Source organism: Alligator mississippiensis, chromosome 5 (genome assembly GCF_030867095.1).
Source record: "Alligator mississippiensis isolate rAllMis1 chromosome 5, rAllMis1, whole genome shotgun sequence".
Taxonomy (NCBI): Eukaryota; Metazoa; Chordata; order Crocodylia; family Alligatoridae; genus Alligator; species Alligator mississippiensis.
Genome location: NC_081828.1, coordinates 215,351,679 through 215,366,019, shown reverse-complemented (window position 1 = coordinate 215,366,019; position 14,341 = coordinate 215,351,679). Strand labels below are relative to the sequence as shown.

General features: G+C 46.4%; 2 long non-coding RNA genes across 2 annotated transcripts in view; one reads left to right on the top strand and one right to left on the bottom strand.

The window, feature by feature from the left end:
• Positions 1–2,483: 2,483 nt before the first annotated feature.
• LOC109281473 (uncharacterized) lies at positions 2,484–8,400 on the bottom strand. Its single transcript, XR_002088128.2, has 3 exons — positions 8,085–8,400; positions 5,554–5,629; positions 2,484–3,588 (listed from the first exon to the last, which is right to left on the bottom strand). It is a non-coding gene; the product is annotated as an uncharacterized LOC109281473 (long non-coding RNA).
• Positions 3,539–14,341, top strand: part of LOC132250963 (uncharacterized) — a 65,925-nt gene continuing 55,122 nt past the window's right edge. The window contains exons 1-2 of the long non-coding RNA XR_009462742.1: positions 3,539–3,641; positions 5,572–5,649. This is a non-coding gene — a long non-coding RNA (uncharacterized LOC132250963). The remainder of the gene's footprint in view (positions 3,642–5,571; positions 5,650–14,341) is intronic.

The following is a 14,341-nucleotide window of genomic DNA, read 5'->3' as shown; positions in this document are numbered from 1 at the left end:
CCCGTATTGCCGCGACCCCTCTGGGAGGTTGAGTTTGCAAAGCACTGGGATCCAGTGACATACTCAGGTACCAACCTATCGCTTCCCTTTGCTGGCCTATCCCTTCTCTGCAGTACATTTTGGCATACACTCCTGCTTGGAGTCTGTAGGCAGCACTAGTCTTGAAATGTCAGCTTCCATGTGGGTGTCTTGGTAGTCTGGTCCTTTCGGGTATGGGCAGTCATGAGAACCCCCTGATATCAACCTTCCCAGAGTTTACGGGTCTTTGGTTAAGGCTCTGAAGGTCCTGATTTAGGCCCATGATGGAGCTTCCACCATGCTCCTTCTCCATGTTGTGTCCGAGGCGTAGGGTGTGCTCCCCGCTGTAAAAGAAGCAGGAGTTCTGGACCAGACCCAGTGGATCCCAGGAGAGACATGTTCATCCTGTGAGTCCCTCGCCACTCCCCTATTCTGACCCACCCATAATTAATATCGGGCATGGCAGTGCTAAATTAGCCTTTGAAGGCCCGTGGGCTTGTTGGAATATGACAGCATCCAGCAATCTTTTCAGGTTGTGGGTTGGAGTGACCTAGTTTGGGTCTGAGGCAATGGGTGGGCTCCAAGACCCAAAGGGGAGTGGCGGATTAAGATTTATTGGGGGCCAGGGCTTCAGTGGGGCTAGGAACCCCTTTCCCTCCTGGTGCTGCCATTGCCAAGGGTAGGGCGAGCCTCCATGCCCTGCAGAGGAGGCTGAATGCACCTGGCCAGGCTGGGTGGGATGGCACATGACCACCTCTCCTCCTTGCTCCCAGCCTATCACAGCCCAAGGGGGGCGAGGGCAGATGCAGGCTCAGGGCTCTCCGCTTAGGTGTTTTTGCCTCAGGGGCTGAGCACCTCCTGCCTTCCCGGCAGCAGGGGGTCACAACTCACCGTCTCTACTGCAGCCAGGAGGGCAGGGGATGCACAGCCTGTGTGGGAATCCCGAGGGAAAGGCACCAGAGCCAAGAGTCCCAAGCCCACAGCAGGCAGCCCACATCTACCCCATGTACAAATATGGGAGGGCCACATGCCCCACCATGCCTGCCCCATGGGGTGTGCACAGTGGTGGGAAGCCACCCTGCCTCTCCACCCCTCTGTGCCCTCACTGACTCTGTCCTGTTCCCTGCCCTGGACCTGGATCTCCCAGCCCCAACCCCTGCCCCATTCCCTCTGTCATTGTGGGGCCCTCGATTGCCCCCCCCACCAAACCCCCTCCCCCCCACAGACTTACTTGCAGGGAGCTGCTCTCCATGCTGCCTGGCTGTTTTCTTGGCCATGTACATGCACGCAGCATTCCTTGCACCCCCAGGCAGGCAGGATATTGTCCGCCTGCAAGGGGAAACCCACTGTTACCTGAGGGAGCCCAGGCATCCGCAGCCCCCTAATTGGCAGGGGCCCCGAGGCCCATTCATTAATCCACCTGCGCCCGTGGGCTGGATCAAATGGTTGCTGGAATAGGAGGTTGTGGGGAAGATGAAGAACACTTCAGCCATCCCCGTACTCCTGCTATTTTTATTCTATTTAAGCATAAATGCGACTGTAGTCCTCTCTACCAAACTCTGCAGCTGGGGTCTACTAGATCTCCAGGCCTTTAGTCGTAGAAGAGGAGAGCACCATAAAAGCCGTCATCTGTCTAGTTCCTTGGAAGGCAAACAGATAGTAAATAAGCCTAATTTTTAATTCCTATAGGCTGTGTTCAGTCACTGCAGTGGAGTGATTCCTGATTTGCACAAGGGTAAAGAGAGTCGGGCTGCTTATGTTTATATTCATTGCCACTGAATGAAACCGGAGTTTGACTTGCATAGGATTTGGGGTTCGGCCCTTTAGCACCTTGCTTTTAACCACTAGCATTCTGGTTTCTGCAAGATTTAGCAGGACACCAACTATGAATGCACCTCAATGGAGTGAGGCCACAAACATGAGTCAGTATTTTTAGTGGTGATTGGTGGTTTGGGGAGACCAACCTGAGGATCCATAGAAAGACTCTGTTTTCAGAAAGGGATGAGATGCCACCCTCAAAAAATAATTAAAAATAGATATATAAGCCCTCAAAATAGATAGATAGATAGATAGATAGATAGATAGATAGATAGATAGATAGATAGATAGATAGATAGATAGATAGATAGATAGATATCAGTGCCCCCAAATGATCAGACCCTGCTGAAATTCTTGACTGCTGGGAATGAAAAACCTCTGCTGGCTGGAGTTGCAAAATGGGTCTGCCACAAGGAGCAGTAAAATGAATTGGCTTTTGGAGATGAACTGTTGCTAGATAGAGTGCAAATGGATCTGGCTGGATATTTTAAACCAGTGTGTTTTTCTATTGGAAAACATCAGTTTGCGAACAGCTAAACACTCCATGGGCACATCTCAATTAATGGCAAATATCAAAGCAGAGTATTTCAGTCAGGCTGAAACCTGCCATTGCCACGTTTTCAGAGAGGAATGAAAATGGCTGGATCCATTTTTAGAAATGTTTTTTATTATATCAAATTAAACGACAATAATAGTAATAATAATAACAATAATAATAAGCTGAAATGGAACCAAACTCTTTCAGTCAACCAAAAAGGATCCCCCTCCCCAATGAAAATGTTGTGTACTGAGACATTTTGGGGTTTTTTGTTGTAGTTTTGTTTAAATTCCAGGGCAAAAAAAGGGGAGGGGGGGATTGATAAAGTGGAAGTTTCTAGGAAATGCAAAGTCTATTCCCTTCCCAGCTTAAAGAAACTGTGCATTCTTCCAAGATATGATGAATGGTTAAAAAAAGAGAATAAGCAGGGCTATCTGTCAAGGGGGCAATGGAGCTTCTGCAGAGGAGTGTCTATTTAATGAATTAAGCCTCACCACACCACTAATGTAGGGGTTCAATCCCAATTCCCAGTGAAATCAATGATAAAAACAAAACAAAACAGTGATGTCCATGGAACCAGGATTTCCCCCGAGACACCACTGATATCCTGCCAGTCCTGCAGTAATAAGGAATTTATCTCACAGCTTCTTTGCAAGCAAAGGGCATATCACTTCCCACCCCTCCTTCCCCTGGGGAGGCACAGAGTTTTATTCTACCGTCTGGAGGAACTGGGAAGTGATCCCTGGAATGGATGGGCATGGATTCCCCTGCCCCTAAGGAAACTATCTTCTTCATCAGAGATCTTCATCATCGCCTTGCATGTTGTGTCATCATCCCAGCCCTCGGCAGGGAGTACAGCGAGCGCACCAGGCCTCCAGACCAGAGCAGTACCGTTTTGCTTTCTTTTCGCACAGGTGTTACTAATTATGTGCATTGCAACCATTCCTCGGTGCCAAGGTCAAGACAGGGGCTTTATTAGGCTGGGCTCTTCACCGCACTAAACAACACAGTTGTGACCCTGAAAACCTGGCAATCCCAGCAGACACCGCAGACTGAAAAAGAGGATTCCTGGCTCCCTAAGGCGGTGCAGAATCAGGCACGGAGTACTCGCAACCCATCCAAAATTTCGCTGCCTCCCCTTCAGCCACGTCCTGTTCCTCTGCCTTCTATTTTTAACCGTTGTGCCGAGATCAGGATAACGTGCATTGGTCATTCTGTTTTGGTTAGAAACGAAAGATGGAGAAATGAGAAAGGAACCCAAAAATAAGTGAGTTGAGCATTGGCTGGCGGCCAGGGAATGCGGGGAGGATTGGGCTGCGGGGTGAGAGGAATGCAGGGCTTCCTATCTCTTTTCCCAAACATTCCCTTCTGCAGCAGACTAAATATTTTCACATGCTGTTGCTGGAACACCCAAGTTCACGGTCATGGAAAGTCGCAGCGGTAAGGGCCCTGACACTGTTGTAATGATGGTCTTCATTAAGCTTTGGCCTCGTGCCAGTGGCTGGCATCGTATGTCACATTGCAAGTCCTTTTCCTTCATCTGATGCTTATCTGATTTCCATCTCTTCTCCCCTTTCCCTGCGCTTTCCCCCTCTTTTACCCCTTCACTTCTTTGCAGCATCAGTTCATTGCAACCCATTGTTTTAGACTCGCCGTCCCATCCATTTTCCCCCATTGGGAATGGGCAGGTGAAAGCAGGGGAGCATTTTGGCTCTTAGTCCAGTCTCTGCCACCCACCGTTTGACCTTTGCAAAGCTACTGTGTTTTCCCATGAACCAGCGTCCCTATCGACATTATAGCCGTGAGCTGTGGACCAGATCCATGAAATGAATCCGACCACCAAGTCCTACCACCTCCTTGATCCAGTTCTCTTGTGTAGGATGCAGATAGATAACATTACCTGCTTCACTCTACAGGGTTTCTGCAAGCATGTGTGTGCTTATGTTTATGAAGGGCTTGGCTATTCTCCTTGCAGAGGCAACAGCATCAGAGGATGGGGCATTTTGATGCTTAATGAACAAGGGTGGTATTTTAGACACCACTGGATGCGGGGGTAGAAGACCTCCTTTGGGGACTCTGGCCCTCCAGTAAATCACTTGACCTCTTTGCATCTGTCGTCTTTACCTTCTGTTGTGTCTATTTAACTTATACGAACTTTCATTTTTACCTAGGACAACTTGTACAGTCTTTTCTCCAATGCCTGATGAAAGGTGTTGGTGCCAGAAAGCTTGCAATTAATTATATATATATATATATATATATATATATATATATATATATATATATATATATATATATATTTTTTTTTTTTGCAAAAAGCTTTTTGGTCTAATAAAAGATACCATCTTTATGATGAGTCCTGATGGACTTATTTAACTTATAAGCACTTTGTGATCGGCGTATATACCTATTGCAGGTATAAAACTGCAGATCCTGTAGAGCTGTGGAAGGCAACCCTTCCTCTCTCTGAGTGCCTCTCTGATCCCCTTCCCCTGCCTGATGCACTACTCTGCTTTCTGCTCCCTGCCCTGTGCTTCCTGACACAGCTGCCTGTCTCGTCCCTGCTCTACGTGCCACACACAGAAGCTGTCTGTGCTACAGTTTGGCCATCCCGGCAGTCATCCAGCGTCTGCACGAATGCAGGATTTGCTGTTCCTAACTCATCTGAGGCAGATGCCTGTCTAACCCCTTCTTGAGCCCCCAGTGACAGCTTCCCTAGGCAACTCATTCCCCTGACTTATGAGTCTGACAGTGAGAAAGTTATTTAGTTGATTTATATGCTGCCCTACTCAAAAGAGGCTCAGGACAGACTACGATGGATCAAAATCTGCTTTGTAGCCGTTTAAACTCACACCACCAGCCCTCTGTGGCAAGGGAGCAAATGCTTTCATAATATTGTGAATAGCATCAAGATCTGGAGTCTACTTGGGTCTAGTACAGACATAGCACTTGTCTCCTATAAAACAAGTCCCTCTCTTGGACGTCTCTCCATCTCCCTCCACTTTCTCATGTATATGATCTGCTATAACAGACATTAATCAGCATATTCTCAGAAATAGAAATTTTAGAAATTATAGAATTTTTTTTGCTGCTGTCAGTAGGTCTGTCATGTATATCCCTGGTGTAATGATGTGATTGAGGCCTTTTTGTTATGGAGAAATGTCAACCGACCTACTTACTGTTTGTGCTTAATACAGGAGACGAAGATATCACTTGAAACTTTGGGGTGCTCCACAGTACCGATGGCTTCGATACCTGTTGGTGAAAGATGCTTGGTAAGAGAGATACCACATCTTTGGAGAGTCAAGAGCCGTCTGTCATCCCTTGCCATGAGACTTGGTTCAGGGCAAACTATCCTCATGCATTTTGTAGCTTTAAAGGCTGGAAGGCACAGCTGTAATCCTCTGCTTTGATCTCCGGTGTAACACAGGCCAGAGAAATCTTTCTGGTAATTTGTGTAGCAGAGGGAATTGCTTTCCCTTAGCATGGGAATGCATAACATATTTTTTTTTTTTTTCTAGCATACAGTGCACCCCTGGAATAAGATGCAAATCTTATTTTTGAAAGGCAGAACGAGGAAAAAAATGTTTTCATTAAAAATACTCATAAGTAGTAGTGACTGAGTAGCAACAGCTAGGGAGCCTGGTGTGCTCATTGTCCTACTCCCTGTAGAGCATCATAGACAATGAGGGTTGAAGGGAGCTCAGGAGGTCACATCTAGTCCAACCCCCTGCTCAAAGCAGGACCAGCCCCAACTACATCATCCTAACCAAGGCTTTGTCTACCCGGGTCCTCAAAACCTCCAAGGATGGAGACTGAACAACATATCTGAGTTGCCTGTGCCAGTGTTTTACTACCCAAAGTTCTTCCTAATATCTAACCTGGACTTCCCTTGCAGCCTTGAATATGCAGCTTTACTTGTTCCCCAACTTCCAGAGGCTTATGTTGGAGAAATTGCTATTACCATATTTCCTCACTTATACCCAACCCATTTCCAGCAGCTGATTTTTGGGGAAAAAGTATATGTGAGACAATATGGGCTTGAGTAGCCCAGCAGATCTCTTTTAGGAAACCATCCAATCTCCACGGAAAGATGTCAGATGCTCATGAATTTAACATTCGGCTGATCCCACTTTGTTACCGTCTCCGAATTAGTGATGAATGGACCCTATTCAGAATGAATAAGAACTGGACCTTTGCTGACAGCTGGACTCCAGTCTGCTAGATAGAGATTGTCGAGGGTTTGATTTGTTTTGTTATCAACTGTGGATTTGGGATAAGAAGTAAGATCAAGGTCAGAAGCAGGATGCTTAAGGTGCTGGGGGAAAGGCTTTCCTTGCAGGGTTTCGGACATAACCAAACGCCAGGAATAAATCAATGAAAATTGTCAGGTCTGCTTAGCTGATCAAAGAAGGCCTTGCTTAGCATCCAGGTTTTAGGGCTGAATTTTTTTAGCCTGAGACTTTTAAAACCAGCTAGAATATGTGCATGCTTATCTCCCTGCTCAGCAGCTTTCTTCTGCTCCTTTACCTGTTTTTCTGCTCTCCATAGGATCTCATCGCACCCTCATTGCTGGAGCATCAGGGCACATTTCAGCACTCCAGGATAGTTCGGTGCCCTCGCTAACATCTGTCCTGTGTGGTGTGTTAGCCCTCATGGCCTCTCCTTTGGTATAGGGCTGCGTACGAACCGGGATAGTTTGCTTTGGTAGGGTGTTGTTTTCAGAGTACACCCCTCCCCTTGCGTTGGAGAAGGCATGTCAAAACACTGGCCCCTGGACTTGGTGCCTCCTCCATTCTGGTGGGAATTCATCCCCAGACTCAGATGCATTTATCCAAAGCTGAGCTTCCTGCTCTGAGAAATTCAGCCCTGGCCCATTCATGCACCAAGACCTCTGGCCTCGTTCAGCAGGCTGTAAATTCATGCAGGCCACAAGGAACTTGTTCACAGCCCAAAACTGGCTCCCCCCCGGGAACAGACAAGCCAGGCCAGGCAGAGAGACTTTGCACCTCTTGAAACTTTGCTCGCACTCGGCACAGGAGAGAATCCCGAGGGTTTGATTCCCGTCCCCTGTGATATTTCAGGATAGACAACACCCTCTGGGTGTCACCTGCCCTGCTCATCTCCATTGAGCTAACCAAACTACTCATTTCCTCTCCTAGCAATGCCCTTTTCCCCTGCTTCTTTCCCTCCTATGTACAATCTTTTCTTCCTGTAGCATCTAACAAAGTAGGTTATTGCCTACAGAAGCTTGTGCCTCTCTGAACCAGGTAGTTTTTAAGGGGTGCTATCTTCTGAAGGCATATCTTCTGTTGATGTACAGGGACATATTTAGGGTTGGAGAGGCCTCTTGGCAGTGACCCATCTTCTGGCCTGTACGGGTGTTATGGGTCCACACAATACAGCATCTGTATGAGCTAGGCAGGTCTCAGGGGTGTGGTAACCCCTTCTTACACTGCCATGGGCTCTGAAACCATCACAGTGTCCCCAGTTTAGAGAAAGCACGGTGATATCTTCAACAGGGACCTCATCAGCCCCTGGCTGTATTATTGCTCATTCTGCTATAGATTTTTAGACAGGTTTCTTTACACGACCTTGGTCCTTTGTAGCTCAAGGAGATATCTCCAGCCCTTGATGAGCTCGCCCATCCTAGTCTAAACAGCCCGAGCGATTTCTTCAGTCTCCCCCGTCATTAGCTACACAAACTTACCGCCTGAAGCAATGATTGCATGGAGGCTGGATGTTCCTGTGGGCCAGGCTGGGCTCCTTATAATCTAAAAACGTTCAACAAATGAGCCCTGTTGAATACTTCCCCACAGATGAACAGCTCTGTGTTGTCCAATGTAGCGTCTAGGAAGTCTCGCTGCTGGGAACACCTGCAGCAGGAGGAAAGATATACTTAGAGCAGATACCGACGTTGTTGTTGAGAGATAACCTTCAACAAACCATCTGTCTCCACTTTTTTCATAGCTTTCGTTCTCGCCCTGCAACTCAAACAGCTTGGTGCGTGCCTGGCCAGGAGGGATGTGAAGCCGAGGAGCAGAGATCCCTGTCATTGCCAGCTCTCTGGGTGTGTGTGCATTTTGCAGCTTTTGCTAGCTGGAGAAAAGGAGATTTCTAACAAGGGTGATCTTGGTAGACTCTAGTCACTATATAGGGGAAATAGGGACCTCAGCGGTAGCTGGATATGATGTCCCCGTCATATAGCTGTGTACGTGCACTGCATGTACCTCTGAAACCAAGGATGGACAGTGCCCCGGACTGGATCATAAGCGATCTGGATTGAACCCCTTCTCTGCTGCAATGGTTACCCAGGGTGGATCAGTAGGCTGGATTTCCCCTTCCCTTCTCCTCACTTCTCCCTCCAAAATAGGAATTGTAGAACTGAGACAGACTTGAGGCACTGAAGTCCTAAAATTCAATCCCCATAAAGCCCCGCTGTGTCACTGCCTCACCCTGGAAGTGTCTAAAACTCACCTTTGTGAGCTGAAATCCTGTCCTCCCACCCTGCATCTGTGCTTCTGCCTTCTGTACTGGCCCAGCCTGAGCCTGCGGGTGACTAGTTTCACCTTAACCACATTGGGATCCAGGAACGGGGTGAAGCAGTGCCCAAGTCCCCTAATAGGCCTGATCCAGGAGTCTCTGACAACCCCTAACACCTACTGACAGTGTTCTTCATGTAAGAATGCAGTTATAGTTGCATTTCTTTTTTAAAATGCACTGGGATGATCAGATGAGTCCCCCAGTTTGGATATAATAAGTGGTATCACTCTCCCAGGAAGGGGGGAGAGGGCAGTTTCATACAGCCCATGGAGATTCAATGCCACATCTCCCAGCTGCTAATGGCATGTCCAAACCAGCCCTCCGAGTGTCCAACCCACCCTCTCTTTGGAAACTGGACCATGGTGGATTGCAAGATTCCCTGGGACAACGGGGAGCAAGCAAGGAAGGGCCTGACTGTGACCTACTAACTTGTCGCTCACCTCGGAGATGGAAATGCTCAGTTTAGGTTAGACACTTACTGCATTTTCTCTTGTATAACACACCCCTTTTTGAAAACAGCTGCTGGGAATCAAGGAAAAGGAAATTAAAGCTGCATACAGGGCTTCCAAGTTGCTGCCTCGGGGTACCTTCTCTCCCTGCTCCCCAAGTCCCCTGAGGCTCTCAAGGAAAGATATAGATATATCTATCTATCTATCTATCTATCTATCTATCTATCTATCTAATATCTAGAATAGATAGATAGATAGATAGATAGATAGATAGATAGATAGATAGATAGATAGATAGATAGATAGATAGATAGATAGATAGATAGATAGATTTTTTTCATTCTCCTTTTCTAAAACAAGGTGCAAATTTTATATGGGGGGTGTGGTATATGAGGACATATGGTAACAGGCAATTGTTGCACCGTGGGCAGTGATGGTGGATGGGGCAATGACTGCTTGAATTAAATAGTCCTTAGCTAAAAATCAGGTATGACTTGGTTACTAAAAGCACGGATAGCCAGGTGGCTGAGACACTTTCCTCTGAGATGTATATCTGACTCCCTTCAGGTATGGAAGGGAATCATTCCTTGGTCATCTCTTCCTCTGATAAGGGCCTCATATATTACAGAAAAGGTGGTGGGGAATTATCACCACCACCTCCCCCTGTGTCTTAAAAGAAAGTGGCACAATACTTAGGTCTTGTGAGAGGGCTAATCCTGTAGGTGTATGGTAGGTCTGCTGCGGGGATCATAGCATTCTGCATTTCAGAGGGCATTGGGAAGATAAATACCTTAAAGATCACCAGGCAGTGAAATGATAGTTCTTCTTTCTGGGCATGTCTACACATGCATTTACGCCGGCTTAAATTTACTGCTCACTAAATTACTGCACAGTAAGCAGGAATAGGCCGGCGTCTACATGTGCAGGTGACCCGGGACTAAATTTAGTCCCAAGACAGAGCAGCCTGGCAGGTGCCCCTGAGGTCACCGGGTGGGAGCTCCAGCAGGTATCACACTTATGCTCCAGTCAGCATAAGTCACAATAATTACTGTGTAGCACAAATGTGCATGTGTAGACACACGCCCATACTGTGCAGTCATTTTGGTTACACAGTAAATATGCACGTGTAGACACCCTCTGTGTCTTAGCCCCTGCTTATAAAGTTGAAGTAAAGCTTCATCCACCATCCTTGCTCTGTTTTGTCTCCGAGCTTTGCAAGGCTGCGATGGTCTCTGATACCGTTTTTGTACAGTGATTTGTGCACTGCGGGCCCAGTTACAGTGTTAGAGTTTCAGTAAAACACTTATAATCGTCAGTGTTTCAAGAAGAGCATTTACGGGCTCATAAGACATAGTTGGTAGTGCCGTTTTAGCCAGCAAATCCGAGAACAATGGCTTGAACCCAAAAGTTGTCAAGCTGTATTATGTAAAACCCTCACCCCCTCTTTCTTTCCACATGAACATACCTTGGATTTTTCCCTGTTTTCAATCTGTTTGCCGTTTCCTTCATTCTCCTTTACTCAGAGCAAAGCTATGGGAAGGAGGAGCATTTCCCACTGGTTCTTATCTCATTGCAGGGTACAGCAGAGTTCTGGCTTTGCGTTCTCTTGGGAAGACATTTTATCTTAAGCAAATATTGAATTTCTGGGATTAATATACCAGCTGGTTAGGATACAGAATCAATCCGTTCCAAGAAGCAAGTGCTTAGAGATAGCCAGCTAGATACAGCTTATTGTTTCGGCCTGGCTGACTTCTAATTATAGATGGTCAAATTATAGACATTCACAGTCTGCACGTTATATACTAGAGTGTCAGCTGGTATAAATAAGTACAACACCACTGAAGTCAATGCAGATATGATGATTTACATTCACGGAGGATTTAGCATCTATAACCTGTAAGGTCCTGATGTTCAGCTCATTGGGTCAACCTCTAATAAATGGGAAAAATATATATGTGGGAAGTGTGACATAGCAGTTAAAGCACAGAGCAGTCAGTCAAAACTAGGTTTAACCCCTGCCTCTGCCACATAATTGTTATTTGGACTTGGGTGGATCACTTCACTTCTTGTGTGCTGTCTTCCCCACCTATTCAGGGGAGCTGGTAATATTGTTCTGCCTCAGTAGGGTGCAGTGAGATTAAATTCATGAAAGCAGGGTAGTTTTGAACCTTATAGACTAACTGAATACAATCTATATAAAGAGCCAAAGCTTTCACAAAAGTTTCTGTATCTCATGTACTTAATCTATAAGGTGTGTATCTACCTTCTGCCTGCCTTTCAGACTAGTGACTTCTCTAAGCTCACGAATGTCAGAGATCCTTAGCATGCAAGCATGAGCCACAGCTTGCGTGGAGTCTTCTCTGACACCGTGCATTGCCCATGTGGGTCCACAGATGTTGAGGAAAGGTGTGAGCATGGAAAGAAAGAACTGGCTGAAACTTTTCACCCAAGAAGTACTCTCTCCCCTTATAGCAGGCTCAGAGGAGAGGAGTTCAGACTAATTTCCAGGACAGTGTCTTCTACACAGAAGGAAGGGGACTGGTCTGGGGACTGGTTCAGGGAAGGGACTGGTCTCCCCTTACGTTTGCCCAGGCGCACACTAGCAGAGTAAAACCAGGGGAAAGCCTGGCCTCAATGCCTTTCTCCATTGTATCAAACAGGGCGTGTCTACATGTGCATTTACACCAGCTTTAATTTACTGTGCAGTAAATTACTGCACAGCAAGTGGGACTAAGCAGGCATCTACACATGCATACGTTAAAGCACATCAACACTGTGTGTGTGGTCTGATTTGGGACTAAAGTTAGTTCCAAGTCAGCCCACACACATGGTATTACTGCGCAGTAAGGCGTCTACATGTACGTTACTGCGTAGTAACTAACCCAATGTAAATTTGAGACCTGCATGATGCAAGTATCAAATTTACACTCAAGTCAGCGTAAGTCACCGTATTGACTGCACAGCTTGGGTGTGCTCTGTAGACGCATACCCATACAGTGCAGTCATTTTGGTTACTGCACAGGAAATGTGCACGTGTAGATGCATACCATGTTAAGCACTATCTGTGCTCCTGTATTTACAAGGCAATGGTTTCATTCCCACGTGAACAGACTGCCAGCGTATCTAGGGAGACAACATGTCTGACACAAGGCTCTAGATTTGGCTCTGGAGTTGGGCACTTTCATGGCCCCATAAGCAATGATATGTAGCTGGATGTGATTTGGGGACAGAGGGAGGTATCGGGTTCTTCAAGAGCCTGAAGTGGCAAAGGAATCCAGATGCTCCAATGGCGTGATGGTGATCCCTCATTCCCATTGCACTGATTTTCACAACAGACAATTTGGCCCACAAAAATCTCAGCTCTCTCCAGGCAGCAACTTCCACTAGAAAGAAGGACTCGGTGCACCCAGCTTGCCGTCCTGTCGTGGAGCAATCCTTCTTATTGGCTGAATTATTATAATTCCTTCCATGAGCAGTAAAGCTACACATATGGTTTTACTGCTTTGGAGTTATTTTAACAAGGATTCCCTGAGGGCTGTCCAGATGGCAGATGGCATCAAATGTGCAAATGAAACTCCTGAACTGGAGGCTCTGACCATATTACGAGGTTTATAAAATGCACCTGGAGGTTTTTCGGCAAAATCCTCATGCTCCTCATCCAAGCTGCAAGCGCTGCATTCGTAGAGGAAACATTCTCGTTTCACATCTGACCTTTATATCGCACTCTGTTGTGCATCAGTGACGCATCTCTTTTTTTCCTCTTCATTGGCTTCAGGGCACAGTTGGCTCAGAGGAAAAAAATACTCTCTCATTTCTTGCACTCTCAGCATTTCATGCAGCCTGAATCTAAGAGCAAGCCATGCTTTTTGTTGTCATTTGCTGAAGGAGAGGCATGGATTCAATTAAGCAGCACAAATTATGGAATGATAGCATGAGGGTATCCATCTGAAGCGTAGAAATAAGGGGCAAACATATGCTGTTGCCGAGGCAAGGTTATCCAACACTGAAGACTGATTCTATCTTTGTATTGTAGGAATAAAAAGCACTTGCTGAGCAAAGAATGGCTCTCAGGAGTGTTGCATTGCAAAAAGGATGAAAGTGAGACGCCCCTCTGATTTTAAATGCAAGCTGTTTAGTCTGTATGAATTCATTTTTCATGCAACCACCAGATTCTAGTAGTGCTATCAGTTTATCTTCCGTGTTTTCTGGGATTTTAGATATTTCAATGGGATATTTACCAAATAGAAGATGATGATTATTAGTTCAGTTCAGATGATGATATTAATACAGTCCAGTGTTAATCCAGTCCAGTATGTTGGAGCCCTGTTTGCAACCAGAACATGCTGTTGGCTCATATTCAGCTTATGGTCTGCTGTAACCCTCCAGGCCCTTCCCTGAAGACTAGCCAGCCATTCCCCAGTCTGTATTTGTACATGCAGTTCTTTGGTCCCAAGTACAAGACATTACACTTGTCTTTGTTAAATCTCATCTGACTGATTAAGGACCATTTCTCCAGCCTATCCAGGTCATCTTGGACCATAGCCCTACCTTCTGGAGTATACGCAACTCCACCCAACTTGACGGTGTCCACAAATATGCTAAGTATGCACTGGATCCCATTGTCCAAATCATTAAGGAAGATCTTAAACAATACCAGACCCAGGATAGCCCTGTGGGGAACCCCACCTGATACCTTCTCCTAACTAGACATTGAAACTTTGATGACTTCTTGTTGAGCACCATGATCCAACCAATTATATATCCACTTTATAGAGTCCAGCAGAGGGCAATGAAAGTGTTTAGGGCATGGGGAACATGACTGGTGAGGAGAGGCTGAGGGAACTGGGCTGATTTAGTCTGGAGAAGAGAAGACCAAGGGGGATTGAATAGCAGCCTTCACCTCCCTGCAGGTGGCTGCAAAGAGGATGGAGCTGGACTGTGCTCAGTGGGGGCAGATGGCAGGACAAGGAGCTAT